The following is a 21,013-nucleotide window of genomic DNA, read 5'->3' as shown; positions in this document are numbered from 1 at the left end:
CAGGTCTCGGCCTCCCAGTTAGAGTTATGCTCCTCCTTGAGCTCCAGGGCCCTGCTGCTTGGGTTGGGCAAGTGCTCAACAGACAGAAAAGGGCTGTCCTCCCACTCACACATGTGGCCCAGTGATGGGCTACTGGGTTTATTAGCCTCAACAACAGCCTTTTATTAGTGACTGATGTGCCATTTGGCCCCCATTCCTTACCTCCCATCCCCATCTCTATCACACCCACCCTTTGTTTCCAGCTGGGAAGAGGCCAAATCCTTCTCCACCTAAGAAGTTCTCCACCTCCCCCACCCCATATCAATGGGGGAAGGTGAGGGGGCAGTCCTTCTAGGAATTGTCCCCTGGGGCATTATTTGTTTTCCTCTTACTGACCAGAGTCACTTAGGATAAATCTGAATTGTGAGTTGTTTGCCAAATGCTGGAACCTTGCTGGATACTCCTTGAAGAATTCAGCATAATATCAAACAGCTTAAAGTCAAGAAACCCCTTCTGAGACCCTTACTGAGGAAGGCGGGGGAAGGGACAAAATACAACAGTCACCATCATTCCACACAACAACATAGAAATCATCATAGCAATGGATGCTGTCTATTACATGCCAGACACTGTGCTAGGGCTGTTACCTTATCACATCCTCAAACAACAAAGGAAGAATTACGTCTCACAAAGTATAAATTCTTTGCCCAGGGGTCTTGTGAGCAATGTTAGACAAGAGATTTGACATCCATGTTAATCTTTGCTAAAGGTGTCTACTTCTGTGGTTATCATTGTGATGTTTCCATCATGTAATGCAAAATAGCCCCTACTTTCCACATCTATTGAACTGTACCTTCATCTGTATTGCCAGTCATCATTTTTCTGGCTGCATACGTGCTTTCTCCAAAAAACTTCTCTCCCATCTCATCAATCACCAAACCGTGATGCTTTTATTCTTTAGAATATCTCTGGAAACCAGTGCCCATTCTCCATCCTCACTCCACCATGGCCACATCTCTCTCCTAGATTCTTGCCATAGTTTGCTAATAGAACTCCCTGCGTCAACATACTCCCTATCCATACTCCAAACTCCAAATGGCAACCAGAGAGCTCCTTCTAAGAGGCAAATCCAATTACATGACTCCACTGGGGAGGGATCAGAAGGATGGAGTGGTGAGAAGCAGTGAGTCGCTAGGACACGCAGTGAACACTGCTGTTCTACTGCATTTCTGCAGAGCTGCGGAAGGTGTGGGCTGCTGTGCATCGGATCAGGTGGGAATGCATGGGATCAGGTGGAAAGGATGGGTCACAGGAGTGTCAGGCATCATAAATGGGAAAGAGTTGAACATCTCAGTAACTGAGGAACAATTTATCCTTTCAGTGAGACTCCCAGGGATAATCTGCTTCCATTGGTGACACTCCAAGAAGCACTCATCAAACCTCTGTCCTCCAGGCAAGAGTTTCTGTGTGTGTCATGTGGAGCAGACAGAGTACACAAACACTGCAAAGAACAGGACAGGAGGAGAGCTAAAAGAGGCAAAGAGAGGATGGCCAGCTGTGCTCATAGCTGCTGTGCCAGGGGGTAACCACTGGGCCGGGTCCTCCTGCCAGGGTTGTGAGAAGCCTGAGTTCTTGGGTGTGGTTCAGAGCATGGCTGGGCTGGACAGCCGGGAGCCTCTGCTGCTAAAGGAACCCAAGGAGCAGGGGAGCTAGAGAGTCCCATTTGGGGGTCTTGGGTCCCATCACCCTGTTTTTGGTGCCTTTCTTAGGGTCCCTGAGCACACACAGGGTTACTCGGTAATGCTGTGAGAAATGAATACATGGACAGAAGGGAGAGCAGAAAGTGAGGACCCAGTGGCCAGGAGCCAGACAGCATCATCCCGACCTATGCGGTAAGGGATAAGCTAGGAAAAGCTTCAGACTGGGGAGGAGAGTCCGGACATCTGGCTCTGTGGTTAATACAATGAAAAGAAGAATAACGGCGACAGCAGCTACCCAGGAGGCAGGGGCTCTGCTCAGCACTTCCTGGGTCTCTTCATTCTGTCCGGCCTCCCTGCTGGTCCTTCACAGACTAGGCTGGCTCCCACTTCCAGGCCTTTGCCTTTCCTATGCCCTCCTCCAGGAGCACTGTGCCCTCAGCCCTGGCAAGACTGTTTTAAATCATTTCCCAGTGAGACCCTCCCTAAGCACCCTATTAACTCTGTTCCATGTTGCAGCCCCACCCCTTCTCTGGATTTCATTTTTCTTCAAGTGACTGACATCATTTTCTGACATGCAGCCTCGTTTCCTTTTCTATCATATTCACTGTCCATCTCCACATTAGAATCTAGGTCCTGTAAGGGCAGGGATTTTGGTCTGTTTCGTTCACTGCTACAACTCCAAGGCCAAGCACAGTGCCAGGCACTAGAAGCTGCCCAATAATGTGTGTTGAATGAATCTTATTTCACCATCATAGTGACAGTAATCAAAACTAGGTGTTGAGGCTCCTCCCATTTCATGGATGAGAAAACTGAGGCTCAGTGAGGGTAGGGAACTGTCTATGCACAGACAGCCAGTAAGGAGTGAGGAAGGAAGATGTGTGCAATCCCAGGCGTCTCTGGTACCTGAGAGCTGTCTCCTCCCCACCCCTAACCCAGCCACTTACAACTTATGTGGGAAACGAGGAGTTTGGGCTCGATGATTTATCGCCAAGGCTCTCTCTCCCGAGGTCTGAAGCTCAGTTCAAGTCCATAACCATTTCCTCATAGGAGGCGGAGTCGCAGGTGGTTTGGGGCACTTTCTTTGGAACAGAGTTTACGTCCCATTTTTCCCACTCAGCCCTGGGACTTTGGGACAACTTCTCAACATCTCTGAGCCTCCCTTTCTTTCCTTTGCTGGCTGCAAAATGAGAATGGTAATAGCATGTCTCTGTAGGGGCGTTAGCAAGACAGCAGGGGATGCATGTAAATGGCTTCTTACAGTGCCTGGCACACTGCGCATGTGAGCTGCTGTCTTGGCGCTCTGCTGACGCCCAGGAATGTCCTCGACTTGCCCCAACCTGGCCCACCACCACTGAATCTCCTGGGGTGGGGAAGCACCCCTGGCTCCTTTCATCCTCTAGATCGGCCAGGTCTGGATGGTTCAGCCTCTGGGAGGCGGGGTAGGGCCCAGCGGGCCATGTTTGCAGCCCAGCAAATGTTCCCGGAGCCTTGTTTTTTGTTCTGTTGCTGGGCCATTTGTTTTTATAGCTTATCGTTTCTGCAGGGGGGCTTTGAAAGGCTGCCATTGCTCCAATGGACGTTTCCGGTGCGCCTCCATCAAGCCACATTTAATGAAAACCAGTTTAAGGTCTTCTTTCTCATAAAATGTCTCATTGTTGCTCCGGCAGCTCCTCTTTAGAATAATGAAGATGAACGCTTCCTCCATGGGGTAGCACACAAAACCCCCAGCCATAGGAGAGCTTTGCTCAGTCCCCAGGAAGTCTGAGAGACCAGGGGAGAAATAAAAAGCTAGTGCAGTTTCTATTAGGGAGGAGGAGAGGTGGGGGCTTAGGAACCCTCAGTGCTGCAAATATAGGGAATGAAGCTCGGGTTCCTCATCCTCTCTGAAGGAATTGTCAAATGAAAGAATTTTGCTGCTGAAGGTGTTTTATAAGCCCCTCAACAAACACTTGAGGTCCAAAGAAGGGAAGCAGCAGACAGCAGAGCTGGACTAGTTGGAGCAGAGCTGGGGACACAAGCAGTTTTCCTGGGTCCCCATCCAGACCTCCTTCTGCTCCAGAGGACCCCCATGAGACAGGGCCAGGGGGCCTTCTTCAGGCTGTCAGGTCTAGCCCGGGGTGGAAGATGCCTAATGAGGATCCAGTTGGTCCACAATAGGGGCTGGGGAAGCAGCTGGTGGCCAGTTTCACAGACAGCAGGAGGCCTCCTCCAAATAAAAATCACAAGGATTTTAGATGCATGTGTTGAATGCCAGGCCGAAGTGACCTGTGGCCCCCACATTCCAGGGGTTACCAGCTGATGTGAATGCCTGTGGGTGAGATCTAGTACTCTCAAAACATGCCACATGGGCAATGCCCTCCATAGCAGTTGTTTGAAAAGGACCTAGTGTTCGTCTCCCAGAGATACAGTCATTTTTCTCCTTTCAGATTAAATTTTAATAAATCATTTTGGAATTACTCTACTAATTGACTATTTAGTCAGTTGTTACAGGAGATGTAAATAGTGTGGCTTGATCTGGGTTTTTTGCAAATGAGACATGGCCTTTTCCCCTCTCAATGTGTCTACACAGTTACTCTCAATCTGCCCATTCATTGCCCCATGTGCCGCACTTGCTATCACTTAAGTCCCTATCATCTGGGCTAGAAAACAAGGGCAGGAAAAACCCCCAGCCACATAGACACCTTTCTTGTGAGCCTGACATACGTGTGTCAGCAAGGAACTGAGCGTGGCCAAGGGCTGGGCTGGAGGGAAGGCATCCAAATTCTCTGTCTACTCCAGTTCTGACAATCAAAAGCTGGGTGTCCTTCGATGGGCCACTTGGCTTCTCTGGAACTCAGTTTTTCTACTTTTATAACATGGGTGGCTTAGATGACAGGTCCCAAATGTGCACTGTTTACTTGGGTACCAGGCAGGCTTCGTGGGAGTAGAAGGAATGGTGGCAAATTGGAGAGTTCCTGGGTCAGCTAAAGACACAGTCACCACCTCTCCCTCCAGCCCACGTTGTTTTTCAGAAATGGAGATCTCCAGTGGCCTCCTCCATTTCTCAAAAGAGAAACCCCAAACTTAGATTTTTATGTGAACTACCAAATTCCTACATCTTGGCAACAAAATCAGACGTGTAAGACTACTGTGCTATGCAGGTCAAACAAAATGCGTCTGTTGATCTCTAAAGTAACTCCAGTTTTAAAACTCCATGATCCATACTTGTTATAGAAAAAGAGTGTGTATTAAACAGAGAACTGAATTTGGCTACATAAGACAGGAGTTAGAGTCCTGGATTCACCACTTTCTCAAAGAACCTATCATCTTGAGCATCTGATCTGTCTATGAAAGGGTGTTTGCAATACCTGTCCTGTGGTTCCACCAGTAGCCTGTGAGAATGAAATGAGGCCTCTCTTGCAAAAGGCCTCTATGAAGGGTAGAGTACCATGTCCTGGTTATTCTCATTATCCAAAAATTCTTCTCTGCAACACTGGGGACCCTGAGGCCTAAACCTGGAACTAAGCAGCCGTCTCCCAGGCGGCTCTCCCAACACAAAATGCCTGAGACAATATGGAAACCAGATGCGGAGCAAATGCCGCCTTACCTTTTTTTTTTTTTTCCCCTGTGCTTTTGTACGTTTTCAAAGCCTTTCCACATTCATGGGCTCTGATATCAATAAACTCACAGCTGCTCTGCAAGGCTGTTCTATCAGGTATTATTCTATTCCAGATGAGGAAACTGAGGCTCACAGCTAAGAATGATTGGCTCAAGGTGCCAGAGAAAGTACGTGGCACAAGATGGAAGCCCTGTGGCCTAGACTGCTGTCTGCTGGCAGTCCTCTCTGGGTGGCTGCCTGCTTGCAAAAGATGCACTTTCTAAATATAGGCTTAAAGCACAGGGCCCTGTCCTCAGCGAGCTCTGCGGCAGCTGAAGCATCCTAGTACATGGTTTTGGTAGTGAGGATGCTAAAAACAGCAACAGCAGCTGCTCCTGGTCACCACCACCACTTTCTCTCTCTCTCTCTCTCTCTCTTTTTCTCTCTCTCACAGACACACACACACACACACACACACACACACACACACACACGCGAGAGAGAGAGAGAGAGAGAGAGAGAGAGAGAGAGAGAGAGGAAATGCTATGTTAATAGGACACTTCTCTGTGGCTTCTTACTGCACATTGTCTGGACCGTACTCTTTGACAGGACTTCCCACCTGGCCTAGCCTGGTCCTGTGCACCTTTGCCCTTTGCAACCTTCCCTGGGCTCATGCTCCCTGCCTGTCTCCTGAACCTTCTTGCTGTAATACTCACCTCCTTCTCTCCCTCTTCAAGGCCTTTGCACCACCTGTTTCCCCTCAGCTCAAGTGTCACTGCCTCCAGGAAGCCCTCCCTGAAGCCTCCATTCTTGGTCATATTCATCTCTCATAAAATCATGGTCCTTTCCTTTAAAGACCTTATTCCCATTTATGATTGTATGTTTGGGAGTGTGATTATCTCACTTAGTTCCATCTCTTTCACTGAAATGTAAGCTGCTTAAGGGCAGGGCAATCAGCCCTTTGTATTCAATGTCACAACTCCAGCACCAGGGATGATGTGCAGTAACTATTTGTTGAATCAATGCATAAATAAATACGTGAATTAGGTAACATCTATCTCATATAATTCTCTCCAAACCCAATGAGATATTATGAACTGTTATTCATAATATGGATTCATAACAATGGATATTATGAATAGTTCCTTGTTGCAGGTGATGGAGAGAAGACTGAGAGTCTGAGAAGGTCAGTGGCTTGCCCCAGGTCACACAGCTAGTAAGAGATGGGGGAAGATTTGACTACAGATCCGGGCTTACTGCAAGCTTCGCCTCCTGGGTTCACACCATTCTCCTGCCTCAGCCTCCCAAGTAGCTGGGACTACAGGCACCCGCCACCACGCCCGGCTAATTTTTTGTATTTTTAGTAGAGGCGGGGTTTCACTGTGTTAGTCAGGATGGTCTCGATCTCCTGACCTTGTGATCTGCCCGCCTCGGCCTCCCAAAGTGCTGGGATTACAGGCATGAGCCGCCACGCCTGGCCAGATCATTCTTATTTTAACAGCCCGGCCCAAATTTTCAAACAGATATAATTTAAGAAATAACATGATGAGCCTCTATGTTAGTCATGGTTCTCCAGAGAAACAGAACCAATAGCATATGTGTGTATATATAGATATACACACACACACACACACACACACACATATATATACACACACACATATCTATATATAGATATAGATACAGATATACACAGAGAGATAGAGATTTATTTTAAGAAATTGGCAGCTGGGCATGGTGGCTCACACCTGTAATCCCAGCACTTTGGGAGGCAGAGGCAGGTGGATCACCTGAGGTCAGGAGTTCGAGACCAGCCTGGCCAACATGGTAAAACTCTGTCTCTACTAAAAATATAAAAACTAGCCAGGCGTGGTGGTGGGCACCTATAATCCCAGCTACTTGGGAGGCTGAGGAAGGAGAATTGCTTGAACCCAGAAGACAGAGGTTGCAGTGAGCTAACACAGTGCCACTGCATTCCAGCCTTGGAGACAGAGTGAGACTCTGTCTCAAAAAATAAAAATAAAAAATAAAAAAAGAGAGAAATTGGCTCACGTATTTGGAGGTAAGTCCAAAATCTGATGGGGTAGGCTGGCAGGCTAAAGACCCAGGGAAGCATTTAGATTCAAAGGCAGTCCACTGGCAGGGTTCCTCCCTAGTCTCTGTTCAGTGAAGGCCTCAACTGATTGGATGAAGTCCAGCACATTGTGGAGGGTAATCAGCTTTACTCAAAGTCCTCCAATTTAAATGCTAAACTCATCCAAAAAAAAAAAATACCTTCACAGAAACGTCCAGAATAACGTTTGACTAACTATCTGGGCACTGTAGCCCAGCCAAGTTGACACATAAAATTAAACATCACAACTTCTATATACCTATCACTCAGATTCACCCATTATCAATGAAGTTGCTACATTTGCTCCAGCTGGCCCCCTTTTTTCCTTTCCTTTTTTCTGTTGGTGAAGTGTTTTGAAACATACCCCAGGCCCTATATCGGTCTATCCCAACCTACTTTATAAGTCAAGCTATCTAACTGCAAGGCATGCCCATAGAACCCTGTACCTCCAAGAGCTAGCTCGGTCCTCAACTCTGAGAAACCTGGCCTCTCAGAGTGCCAGAGAGGAGGCTTCCTGATGTGCGGGCCCAATCAGCAGCCCCAAAAGGTGAGGTCTGATCTGTGAGACAATTTCCAAAGTCTCAGAAAGAAGTTTCCTCTATGCCCCAGCCACGTCTGTTTAGAACTTGACCTTGGCCAGGGGTGGGGGTGGGGGCAGGGAACAGGACTTGCACTTTCCACTCCAGTAAAGCTCTCTCCATTTTTCCATGGCCGTACATTGCTTTTATTTTCATGTTGTACCCGCCTATTCCCCATCCATTTATTGCTTTCTCCTCCTTCTTTCTTCCCTTCTTCCTCCCCCTCATTCTTCCTCCCTGGCTTTGAGGCGTCTGGACTTTTGCACACCAAAGAAAGAAACCTATTTAATCTACCATATTTACAAGCTGCATAAACAAGGTACAGTGAGTGAATCATGGAAAAAATGCACTTTATGTGAAAAAGTTCATTATATGACTTTGTTCTATTAAAACAGCCGGGTGTAACTAACCCCATCCAGAGAATTTGGAAAAAAGGGAAAAAAAAAAAAAAGGAGAAAAGAAAGAAACTCCTGAAAATGCCCTGTTGGCATATATATCTTACAATGTCTTTTTTTTTTTTTTTTTTTTTTTTTTTTGAGACGGAGTCTTGCTCTGTCGCCCAGGCTGGAGTGCAGTGGCCGGATCTCAGCTCACTGCAAGCTCCGCCTCCTGGGTTCACACCATTCTCCTGCCTCAGCCTCCCAAGTAGCTGGGACTACAGGCGCCCGCCACCTCGCCCGGCTAGTTTTTTGTATTTTTTAGTGGAGACGGGGTTTCACCATGTTAGCCCATGTTGGGATGGTCTCGATCTCCTGACCTCGTGATCCGCCCGTCTCGGCCTCCCAAAGTGCTGAGATTACAGGCTTGAGCCACCGCGCCCAGCCTCTTACAATTTCATATTAGCATTCATATAATTTCTGTTGGTTTAGGAACATTTAAATGGCGTTCTCCTCTAGGGAGAAGATATAGGGACTCATTTTCTATTACTTTCTAATAATCTCCTCCTTAAAAATATATACATATATTTTTAAAAATTGTCCCAATAGATTTAAGGAACTAGGGTTAAAAACCAACCAACCGAATTAGTTCTTTTCTTGAGTTGTTGAGTAATTGGTAATCATTCTTCTACATTACTCTCATTTTGTTTTGTTCTTCTAACTTAATAATTTCTGTGTTGTTATTATGTGGGGCTTTCAGATTTTTTTTTTTTTTTTTTTTTTTTGAGACGCAGTCTTGCTCTATCACCCAGGGTAAGTGCAGTGGCACAATCTTGGCTCACTTTAACCTCCACCTCCCAGGTTCAAGCGATTATCCTGCCTCAGCCTCCTGAGTAGCTGGGACTACTACAGGCACACACCACCATGCCCAGCTACCTTTTGTATTTTTAGTACAGACGGGGTTTCACCATATTGGCCATGTTGGTCTTGAACTTCCGATCCTGTGATCTACCCGCCTCGGCCTCCCAAAGTGCTGGGATTACAGGCGAGAGCCACTATGTCAGGTCCAGATTTTTCTATTTTTCTTATGATGATAACAATAGCAAGTTATTAAAATGCACCGGCACTATGCTGAACACCCCACATTAATAATTTTATTTAACCTTCACAAGAGCCCCATGAGAACATGGAGGTATCGTGGGGTTAAGGAACTGGCCCGGGCTCACAATTAAGAAATGGCAGCACTGAGGCTTAAACCTCACAGCCAAGCATCGGCATCATTCAAAGTCTAATTTTCTAAGTAAAAAAAGCCAATTGGAAACAATGACTATGTTAATAGTAATAGAATTGACTTTAGGACATGGGAATATGAGTGACTTTTAGTTTCTTCTTTAAATTTTACTAAAATTTCCAAATTTTCCAAGTGAATTATGGAATAGTGCCTTCAGAACTGTTTTATGGAGGAAATAATGTAATCCTGCCTAGGCTTAACTAGGGAAAACTGAATGTCTTTTATGAAGTATCTAAATACATCTGAGAGGAAAGAATACAAATCTCTGCATAATTCGTTGCACATACTGAGGTAGAATGCGGTCTTCTAGGGTGCAGACGACCTGGACTATCTTACCATCCATGAAGCAAGCGCTTTCCCTTTCCTGGGCCTCAGTTGTTCCATCTGTAAAGTGAGACTCATAGACTGAAATGGCTTCAAAAGACTTTTCTGGCTGTAAACTTCTTGGTTTATGAAAAAACCTCTTTGAGGCCAAAGATGGCCTCTTCGTCACCAAATATTCAAAGATACTGCTTTATCAGAGCTGACGACGTCCTTAACAAGTAGGAAGGCCTTTCAGGCATTTTCCATCCTTCTATTTTGTCTATTGCTTTCAAGACAGAGGTGCAGAGGGGACCTGAAGGAGCGAGTAGCCAGGCTGAAGCTGGACTCTTAGGAACTCTGACAAGAGACACAGGCCTGTTTTTAGGAGACACCAAATGGATGATACCCTCTCCTGGGGTGTGGATGGTCTCAGGCTGCTGTGAATGGTCTTTTCCTCTTCTGCAGAAACAGCTTCAAAACCTTCCTTAATGACAAAACAAAGACATTTGCAAACTGCATGGTTCAGAGTCCTCTCTGCTGCTTCCCAGGGGTCTGGGTTCCCATGCATGCGTTCCCCCACCCCCTCCCCCTTCCCCGTGCTGCAGGCTGCCCTTGTTTTAAACCAAGAGTTAGGGCTCAGCCTAGGGGCACCGTCCGCCTCATCTCAGAGCACCTGGGTTCTCAAGGCTGGCAAATATCTCTCTTCCCAGGCCCCAAGAGAGGATGCAGCTGCTCTGCCCGCTAAGCTTTCCGCTTACCCCAGCCTCTGGAAAGGAAGGAGGGGGCCTTGGGCTGCCTGTGAGGTGGGGCCCAAAGCCGGCCCAGAGCCCTGGCTCTCAGACAGAAACTTCACCAGCGATTCTGAGGATCCCATTTCCCAGCACCACGCCCAGCCACCTTGGAGAAGTCAGCACCGAAAGCAGTGGAAACAAAATCAAAATGCAGGCACAAATAAGAGGAATAATCCTAATAATCTGAGACATGCTGCCCTTGCTAAAGGGACCATAAAGGGCATTTGTTTCTAATTAAACACCAAAACCCTAAACCTTTCAACTCTGCATCCACAACTACTGTAAATGTTTATGAAAAACGGGCAATTCTCATTTAATTCAAACCATGCCAGAAATGCATTTTCGTTGTCTTGACCGGTGGAGAAACCCTATCAGCCCCAGCTTGAGCATATCTGAGCTCTAAACTGAGAAAGGCAACAGGCCTGCAAGTGAACCTAAGTCCTGAGCAAGACCTGGGTGAGGAAACAGCATCTCCTCATCATGGCCAACTCTCAAATGACACCAGAGTAAATGCCCGGAGTGTCTTCCAGAAAGAGAAATGGGTACCAGGGCTGCCTGCATGTTAGGGGGAGGGTCACAGATGTCTCAGAAATAAATTAGGCTGCCCAGCAAAATGGTTAAAAGCAGAAGTTGTAGAGTCACACAACTTGGTTGGATCAACCTCTTACCACTGGGGTGATGTGGGCAAAATAGTTAAACTTTCTGTCTTGGGTTCTTCAAGAATCACTGTGACAGTGGCCAGGCGGGGTAGCTCACGCCTGTAATCCCAGCACTTTGGGAAGCCGAGACGGGTGGATCACGAGGTCAGGAGATCGAGACCATCCTGGCTAACACGATGAAATCCCATCTCTACTAAAAATACAAAACAATTAGCCAGGCGTGGTGGCGGGCGCCTGTAGTCCCAGCTACTCGGGAGGCTGAGGCAGGAGAATGGCGTGAATCCGGGAGGCGGAGCTTGCAGTGAGCCAAGATCCCACCACTGCACTCCAGCCTGGGCGACAGAGCGAGACTCCGTCTCAAAAAAAAAGAAAAATCATTGTGACAATTAAGTGAGATGAAGCGTTTAGTGTGATGGTGAGTGAACCTGCAAGGCCCCTGCCTTCATGAAGCTGATGGGCCAGGCAGAGAAGCAGATTAATCAGCAACCTGTGCTCAGCTCTAGAGTGTCTCCAGGTAGCTTTTCCAGTGCCCTCTGTACCTGTGGAGTTGCTGAAATCCTGCGCTGCTCACTCAGAAAACGAGTCACTGAGGCAAGATTTCAGCAGGAAAGAGCAGCCCATTCAATAATTCCAAAGTGACTGTACCCAGGGACTTGAGGAACCTTAAATGCCTATCCCCAAAGCCCCATGACTGAGCTCACAGCACCCAGAGACCATCACAATGAAAAGTACACTGAGCTGTGGAAACTCCCAGGACAGGAGGAAGCTCTGCCTCCTTAATCAGAGGATGGAAGTCCTCCCTTGGAGACAGACATTTCATTTTGGCTGAGAGGGACACAGCAGGGAAAAAGCCTCCGGGACTCACGTGACTGCATTTCCTAACTCTTCATCCAGCTTTAAAAATCAGGAGATTTCCTTTGCTAGTCTTTGGGGAAGAAGTTTAGGACCTAAAATCTAGGCCGGAGTACCCTTTCTCTCACTGCATGGATATTTCCACTCTAACGATATCAACAGCAGCCTTTCAAAAGCGAAGAGCTACAGCCTCTCAGTGTCCCACATGGAGTCACATTACTGCCTGCTAGGCACGGAGTTTTGCTCCACAGCCTCCATTCACCTTACTTCCAGGAAGACACACCAAGTTCCCACCACCTCCACTTTCTGTCCAGAAGCTCCCACCACCCCGGTAAGCTCCAGACGTAGAGCATATGACTCAACTTGGCCAATCACAGCGTCACACTCTCTGGCCCGCAGTGACTCAATCGAATCCAGTGAGATGAACTGAGAGATTTGCTGAACTACTGCAGAAAAGGCACCTGCTCTTTGCCTGTGGATCTGAATCTGGAAGGATGATGGCTGGCAGCCATTTGCTACCAGCAGAGCTTGAGGAAGTAACCAACACACGCAGGAGAGGAGAGGCTCAGGGTGGAGACAAAGCTCCTGACCACATCATCTGGGCCCCTGGGAGCCACCATGCATGAAGGTGGGTCTCAATCTTCTAATTCCACAAGCCAGTAAATCCTTTCATTTGCTTAAGTGATTTTGAGCTGGTTTTTCTTTCACTTGCAAACGAAAGAGTTGAAAAAGGGAAGAGCTGAATAGGGGATAGAGAAGAGGCAAAAGCTATGAGTAAGATCAAACAATTATTTACTGCACGTCTACTACACGCCTGGCACTGTGCTCTGTTCACTATGGGATACCAGACACACACATAGACCTAGAGTTTACAATCTTTTAGGAGAGATGAGACATGAGTTTGAGTGACTGTAATATAAAGAAAAAATATGACAAATGCTGTGAGCAGGGAATAAAAAGTTCTGCTGACACACAAGGAGTGAGACCCTTCTTCTGGCTAAAGGCCAGGAAAAGGATTCATGGAGATGGCTTGTAGCACTGCTTTGAAGAGAGCTGGAATTTGACAAGCAGAATTTGGGGTGGAAAGTGGCAGATGGCCCCCCCAGTGGAGGGGACAGTGTGAGCAAAGGTGAGAGAGACATGTTCTAGAATGGCAGACATCGTGTTGACAGACAAGCACCAGGGGAAACAAAGGGCAGACATCGGGAATGCTGTAGGGTCCTGGCCAGGGCCCTCTCTTCCTTTCAGGGAACCTCTAATGTCTTTGTCTCTATCCTGCAGCCATTCTGGCTGAAGTCCTGCCATCCTGGGTTGCTGAGGGGAGGGGTTTCCACAACAGATATCAGCCTGCAAAAGATTCTAGCTTTTGCTTCTCCTGGTCACCCCTTGGGGAATCCTTTATGTATTAAGTAGTTGCCATGTGAGATCTACTACCACTAAAAGGTAAACAGCTCAGTTAGCACTCTCCAAAGGCTGCTTCTAGCATAAAGCCATGCCACATGGGCAAAAATCCATCTGGGAAAAGATTGGGAGGAGCACTCTAGTCAAAACCTTACATAGTCTGATTCCTGCCAACCTCTTCTCACTCCATGGCCCCCTCTGCTTTCTGCATTCCCTATGGCTTCCAGCCACAGGACCTTTGCACATGCGGTTCTCTCTGTCTGGAACACCACCTTTTTACCTAAGCAACTCCCACTTATCTTTCAAATCACAACTCAGGTGCCACTTCATCATAGAAGCCTTTGCTCATGGTCCTGTAGGGCTCAAGGCCTCCCAGTACAGGAGTTAAAGACAAAGGTTCCAGAGTCAGAATGCCTGAGTTTGAATTCTGGCTCCAGCGCTTACTAGTTTTATGACCTATCTGTGCCTCTGTTTGCTTATCTGTAATACTGGCTAATTAACAGAGGGGCTTGATAGGGGTAACAGTGTTGGCAGATAACACTGAATGAATATGAGCTATCATCATATGATTTCAGAGCAATTCGTCCTGCCTCTTTGCCTAGTCACAGTTGCAAGTTAATGCATTCATGTGATTCTTTGATTAACAACTGTCTTTGCCAATTGACTAAATGCCCTACTATTAATAGGTAGAACAATGTCTGGTTTTGCCCACCTCTAGCACTTAGTTCCCTGCCTGGCACACAATAGATGGCTTAAAAATATTTCAGAAATGCAGGTATGAATAAAAGAACCCAGAAGGGGGAAAATAAGGTCCCAAATATTCTTATATTTACAGAAACTCTGACCTCAAAATGTCACTCTAAATAACCAAGGAGCAAGATCTCAAAAGTTGCAAACATCTGTGGTTTCAAAGATGAAGAAAACAGGTTCCAGAAGATGCTCCAGCCACTGAATTCCTCGTTAGCAATTCATTTCCTGAAAAATGGACATGAGGCTGGAGTAAACGTGGCCAGCCAACCAGATGCAATGCTCTGAAGTTAACAGAAGTTTGTCTGATGTGCATTGAATGACTATAATTCCTTTTCTAGTATCACTAGCAGTTACAGAGAGGTTTCTATGAGTGTGACCTTTGGCCCGGATTTTAAATAATACTACGCTTTGCTGCAATGCTGTTTTCTGAGAGTTTACATCTTTGGGGTATGTTTTTAATATGTGCCTCATAATGGGTCAAATTATCCTCTGAGATCCAAGCTAGATCTCCTAAGTATAGACTATGTTATAGATCTAGGGGTAAACAGTGGTTTCCGTGTCAAACTTTTGATCCATCATTATTCTGTGATCCTCCAGGAAGGAGGGATCAGATGCAAATGACCAAAAGTGGGCACAGTTTGCAAGGAGGCATTAGTATTTCACTTTGCAAAACATGTTAGTCCTGCAGCAAGGTCTGGAGATGCAGATGGGTAGGCTGAGAGAGCAGGAGACGCAGATGCTGGAGCCCTCACCTTGGGATTTACCAAGGCATGTGGCTCCAACTGGGTATTGGTTTTCCCTGGAGCAGGGCATGACCTTTTAACCAGTCTTCCCTTTTTCATGCTCCCTTAAACCAGTCCAGCATCTCTCTATGGGCCTGAACCACAGAGATGCCTTTCTCCCTGACTCCTCAGCCTTCTGAAAGTTTTTCCACATTTTTTCTCCTTCCAAGACAGCAATGGTTCTCCATCTCAGAGGTTCTGATTTCAGGAAGCATCCGTGGAGTGTAGTTCTGAGAAGAAAGCACCCAAAGTGATGAAGAGTAGTGTGTGCATACACCTAAGGCCCACACCCTTCTAGGGTGGGACGGAAGCCATAGCTCCAGGTGCCTATAAAATCCAGAACTCACAACCTCAGGGTTCCTACCTCTTTACCTCATTTTAGGTCTCAATAGCTATCTGTTTAGCAGCTAAGTTGTTGGTTTCCAGCATGCTACAAATCAAATTAGCGACATCAGACAACACATGTGTCCCCAAGAGACCTGGCCCATGAAGTAAGGCTGGAAGTCCCCAATGGATGGGGCCTGGGCACTGTGCAGGGCTAGACTGTCAGGGATGCAACCTAGATCCCTGCAAAACTCCCCATGGAGCGGCCTCAGAGGACAACACCCTCAGTCTATCCATCAATGTCCTCCTTGCCTTTGGCCTCTCTCCACTGGAGATGTGAACAAAGAGAGAACAAGAGAGATTAATTTATTTTTAATCCTTCCTTTCTAGCAAGGGCTTGACCTCGGGCTTTGGCCTGTTTCAGCTTCTCCCCAGGCAAGACCATATTTCATGCTGAATCATCAGTTTCTGGGGAAACAGAGCGCCACCCCACAGTGTACGGATGGCCATGCTATCTTGAAGGAGCCCACAGGGGCTGCTCAGACATTATCTCATCCATCCCTACCCTTGGAGCAAGGTAGGAGCAAGGAGCCATTATCTTGGATGTGCTGCTGAAGGAACTTTAGCCCAGAGACAAGGTGCTTCTCTGGAGTAGTGCAGTACCAGGCCCTTCTTAGCTCCAGGCAAACCCTCAGCAGCCCCTTGCTTCTTGGGCCAGAGGAAAGCATGGCGGTGAAGAACCCTGCAGACCTTGACTACTCAGCTCTGCCACTATATCTCAAGAGCAGCCATAGGTCAGTGAACAGGTGTGGCTGTGTTCCAATACAACTTTACTTAAAAAAACAGGCAGTGGGCTGACATTGGCTCACAGGTCACATTTTGCTGACCTCTGCCCTTAGTATAAGGCTATTTCTTGCTCAAGAAATGATCTTAGAATGTCAGGTTGGAGCAAGGTTTCTCAACTGCAGTGCTATTGACATTTCAAGCCTGAGAATTGTTATAGGGGTCTGTCCTGTGCACCTTGGTCTCCTGGAGTCCTAAGCTGCCATGTAAGAAACTGTACCACCCACAGAGAAACCATAGGAGAGGCTTTGAGAGTACATGGAGAAGAGAGGCCCAGCAGTGCCCAGCCTGCAGCTGACCCCACCAAGGCCCTTGGCATGTGACTACAGCCATCTTGGATGCTCCAGCCGAGGACAGCCACCAGCTGAGTATCGCTGAGGGACCACACTCCATGTCCACATGGAGCCAAACTTCCCAGCTTCGTGCTGATGGAATTCCTGACCCACAGAATTCTGATATGTAAGAAAATGGTTGTTTAAGCCACAAAGTTTTGGGGGCATTTGTTATACAACAAGAGGTAACTGGATACATATCAGTGAAGAATGAAAAAAATCTATCATTTAACCAAATATCTTACCAACCTAGGTTAGAAATCTGATCAAAGGGAAAAGAAATGATCACAAACCCATTGTGGTAGCAGAGTATTTAGGTCACTCTCTTGGCAGATTGTTGGCCCAGTAAGCCCCTAATATTCCTTTAGTGAGTACACGGAACCTCTTCTCCCAACAAGACTCGGGGCTTGTCGGGGAGGGCCCGCCACACCTCCTCTTCATGGCTTGGGAAACCTGAAAGGCTGGCTCATCAATATATCGATAGCCAAAGGCAAACATGGCTTTACCAGTTCAGGCAGAAGCTTTAGATGATGTCGGCATAGTCATAGTAGAAAGAGCACCAAACTACTGCTGCTTTTCTTAAAAAAAAAAAAAAAAAAAAATTAAGAGCAAGAAGAAAACCTTTGGGCTAGAAATCAGATATCTTGGAATTTCTATCACCGTGGAAGATGACAAACTATATGACCTTAGACAAATTTCTTTACTTCCCTGGTTTTTCATTTTTTCCATGTGTCCATTATGGCTTTGGACAAGCTCAGAGGTTTTCATATCTACTTTTTGAAAGCCCACAGAAGCCCCTCAAAGGCTGTGAGTGCATTTCTGTGGGTCAGAGGGTGGTTAAGAAGGCTTGGCAAACTGGGCTCCAAGTCCTCTAGCTTCATTTCACTCAAAGGCATTCATGGGCATTCGTCAGAACTTAATTTGAAATTGAAAGCTAAAACATGCTTGCATATCACCGGTCTTCACAATTTGTAAGGTCCTTTTAGAATCCTCATCCCTAAATTCTCTGCCCCTAATTTTGATGGGGAATGAATGTGGCATTTTGTGTATTTCTTTTCCCCACTGCCCCGTTCAGAAGGGTTGGCATGGTGGGCTACTCACCTTTTTTCTTGCACTGTATCCATTCTCCCTTCTTCTAATAATAGCACTCCCAATTTCCTCTGGGAAACTATCCGAGGTCTACTCTCAGTCCATGACCCATCTGAGTGGGAGCATGTGAGCAGACCTGGTCAATTAAAATGCAGCATCCCCTTGGCCATGCCGTATTGTTAGGTCATGAATGGGCACAGAACCTAAGCCAGCCCAATGAGAGTCTGTGCTGAATTTTCACTGGAACCACCAGAAAAGTGGCCATCTCTTTCTGGAATTGTAGAATGCTAGCCTGGAGTTGACAGAAGCCATCCTGCCACCTCAGTGTGAAAGCCAGTTTAAGAATGAATCTCACCTAAAGGAGTGGAAAGCCAAGTGATGAAGGAAAAACAGCATCTTGATAGCATCACCTGGGCTGCTGGATTGAGCTATACCTCAAGGCAACAGGCCCTTGGATTTTCTAGTTCTTTAAGCTGAAAAATTCTCCTGCTGCCTTCTTTTTCCTTTTTGAGATGGAGTTTCACTCTTGTTTCCCAGGCTGGAGTGCAATGGTGTGATCCCTGCTCACTGCAACCTCCACTTCCCTGGGTTCAAGCGATTCTCCTGCCTCAGCCTCCCGAGTAGCTGGGATTACAGGTGCCCACCACCACGCCTGACTAATTTCTCCAGAAACGTGGGGTTTCTCCACGTTGGCCAGGCTGGTCTTGAACTCCTGACCTCAGGTGATCCACCTGCCTAGGCCTCCCAAAGTGCTAGGATTACAGGCATGAGCCACTGTGCCTGGCCCACTGCCTTCTTTTTTAATTAAGCTAATTTGAGTTGAGTGTTTGTCACTTGAAACTGAGTATCTCAGCTAATAGAAGAAATAAGTACAGCTTAATTGAGTCTGGGATGCCATATAAGAAAAGGCCAAGTGTTTTGCATACTCTGCTTGCAAAGAAAACAGCCTCCCAGGTTGGTGGCCTGAGAGTTTGTGCAACACCAAAGAACACCAGGCTCAGCCAGCCCAATTGCACTCCCATCCTCCCCTCTTTTGTTTCATTTCTTTCCAGCTGCACTGTCCTTTATGGAGCTCATCTTTCTCCAGCTAAGACATCCAGAATGAGATGCTATTGGAAGACATTTCTGTCCATGCTAATACCTGTGTTTAAATTTTTTTGTTGTTGTTTTAAAAAAATGATGATATGATAGCAAATGAATGTTGGCAAATTGCCAACTGACAGGCGTAAAATTTTATGAACATGCACATTCCAAAGGAATGTGGAAATAAGCCATCCACTGTAGTCCAGTTTGGCAGAAATATTACAAAAATATAAGCTTGGCATATATTGTAATTCATTTAAAGATGCTTAAAAACCCATCCATCAACCTTGCACAGAAGGTCAAAGAAACGCATGAATCCCAAATAAACAGTAACTGATGTACAAGGAAAAGGCCTGAATATCAACTCCAGATACCAGAGAGACTGTACACATATGAAGAGGATGAAGGTGCTGTTTGTTTGGAAGGCTGAGCTTCTAAAACCTTCATTAGTGTTTAAAAAGAAATAATAATCATTTCTTAGCAGTGAGGTGGACTGTTTCCCTCTGCGTGGCCGTAAGAATTCTGCTCCTCTGGGAGAATTTTGCTGAAGAATTGGTGAGAATGCATCCTGAGTGTCTTCCCCCCCCCACTTTTTTTTTTTAACTTCAAGGACTATATCTGCAATAATCAATTGCTCTTGTATATCTGGTACCTGGACCCTCTTCACTTTGTCACGAGCATGGAGGAGCTAACTTACTTCTTCCCAGCCCCAGGATGGGCTACTGACTGGGACTTAGCCAATCTGATTACTCAACCCCTGGTCACAGTGATGGGTTCAAGGTTGGGCAAGTGCTCCATCTGAGTCTTCCATGAGATCTGATAAGAGAACACTGAGGGAGACAGACAGAGACAGTGACAGAGGATCCCTTCAGAATCCTACGCAGAAAGGGTCATGGAATGTGGAGAAATTTCTACCTTTCCCCCAGCGACACAAAGGGAGCTTCCTGTAGAAGAAGGGAATGAGTACAACATGCAGAGAGAAGCAGAGAAGAGAGATGAACGCAATAGGGGTGGGAGAGATGGAGAGACAGAGAGATAGACAGAGACAGAGACAGAAGCAGAGAGATCTGAGAACCAACTGTGCCTGCCAACAGAGCCACTCCTGCCTGGGCTCCTCAGTAACATTAGCCAATAAATATTCTTTTCAGCTTTGTTCAGTTTTGAGCTGGGCTTCTGCCACTTGGAACTGAACTAATTTTAACTGATACAGTTACCCACAATATTTGCAGCGTGATCAAGACCATAAGAGAAGTTGGATAAAGGAGGAGGATGACATGGTTCTTACTTCAAAGGAATTCGCAATCTAATTTGTGTTCAGTTTGGTAATGGTTTGCTAAGCATCTATTCTGTTCTAAGGCACAGTGTCTGGTGACTCCAAGATCAGGATGATACAGATCTCATCCTATAGGATCTCCCTGCTGAGCAATGGGGTGAATGTCTGCCTGATGTTTTGAAGATGGAGAGATCTGTTGTTATTTGGAACCAGGAAGGCACCATTCTGCTAGAGAGGAAGGTAAACAAAGTCTAGGGGAAATGAAAAAGCTTGGGGGATATAAACTTGGAAGTCTAGTTAGAGTATTTTATACCATGGAAAATTATTAAAAAGAGATTGCAAAATATTCATGCTTCCCTGATGCCCTCTAGTCTCCGAATTCTAAGCAGCCTTTTTCCACCCATATGTTAACCAGTTGTGAAACTGAGGTGTGGTTTATCATAAGTTGTTTAAATGCTTGAGATTGAGCTTCCCTGACTGTAATATGGGAATAATACTCACGTTGCAGTATTATTGTGACAGAGCCACTGCCAGCTGTCCACTCCACTTACGGTACACTGTTCTTCTTTGTTATAGAGTTTGTTACTTTCAGATGGACACACAGCTATTAGAATAATGACTACATTTCCCAGGCTCCGTCACAGCTCTGTAGAGCCATTTGTCTAAATTCTGACTGATGAAATATAAGCAGAAGGACTGCAAATAGTTTCTAAGAAGTGTCCATAGAAAGACCCTCCTTCTTTGACCCATCCCCATTCCTGTGGCCAAAATACAGCCACTAAGGCTGGAGCTTGTGAGTAACCATTTTGATTTAGAAGGCAGAATCCATGTCCTAGGACAGGGATCAGCAAATGTTTTCCATAAAGGGTCAGACAGTAAGGATTTCTGGCTTTGCTGGCCATATGTTCTCCGTGGC

General features: G+C 46.3%; 1 protein-coding gene and 1 long non-coding RNA gene across 13 annotated transcripts in view; both read right to left on the bottom strand.

Moving 5' to 3' along the window:
• The window catches only part of ERC2 (ELKS/RAB6-interacting/CAST family member 2), a 1,259,367-nt gene that overhangs the window by 38,695 nt on the left and 1,199,659 nt on the right, over positions 1-21,013 (bottom strand). The window lies entirely within an intron of this gene.
• LOC103882040 lies at positions 14,428-18,293 on the bottom strand. The gene is made up of 2 exons (XR_001899787.3): positions 17,754-18,293; positions 14,428-17,230 (listed from the first exon to the last, which is right to left on the bottom strand). It is a non-coding gene; the product is annotated as an uncharacterized LOC103882040 (long non-coding RNA).

Source organism: Papio anubis, chromosome 2 (genome assembly GCF_008728515.1).
Source record: "Papio anubis isolate 15944 chromosome 2, Panubis1.0, whole genome shotgun sequence".
Lineage (NCBI taxonomy): Eukaryota > Metazoa > Chordata > Mammalia > Primates > Cercopithecidae > Papio > Papio anubis.
This window is presented reverse-complemented; position numbering and strand designations above follow the sequence as displayed.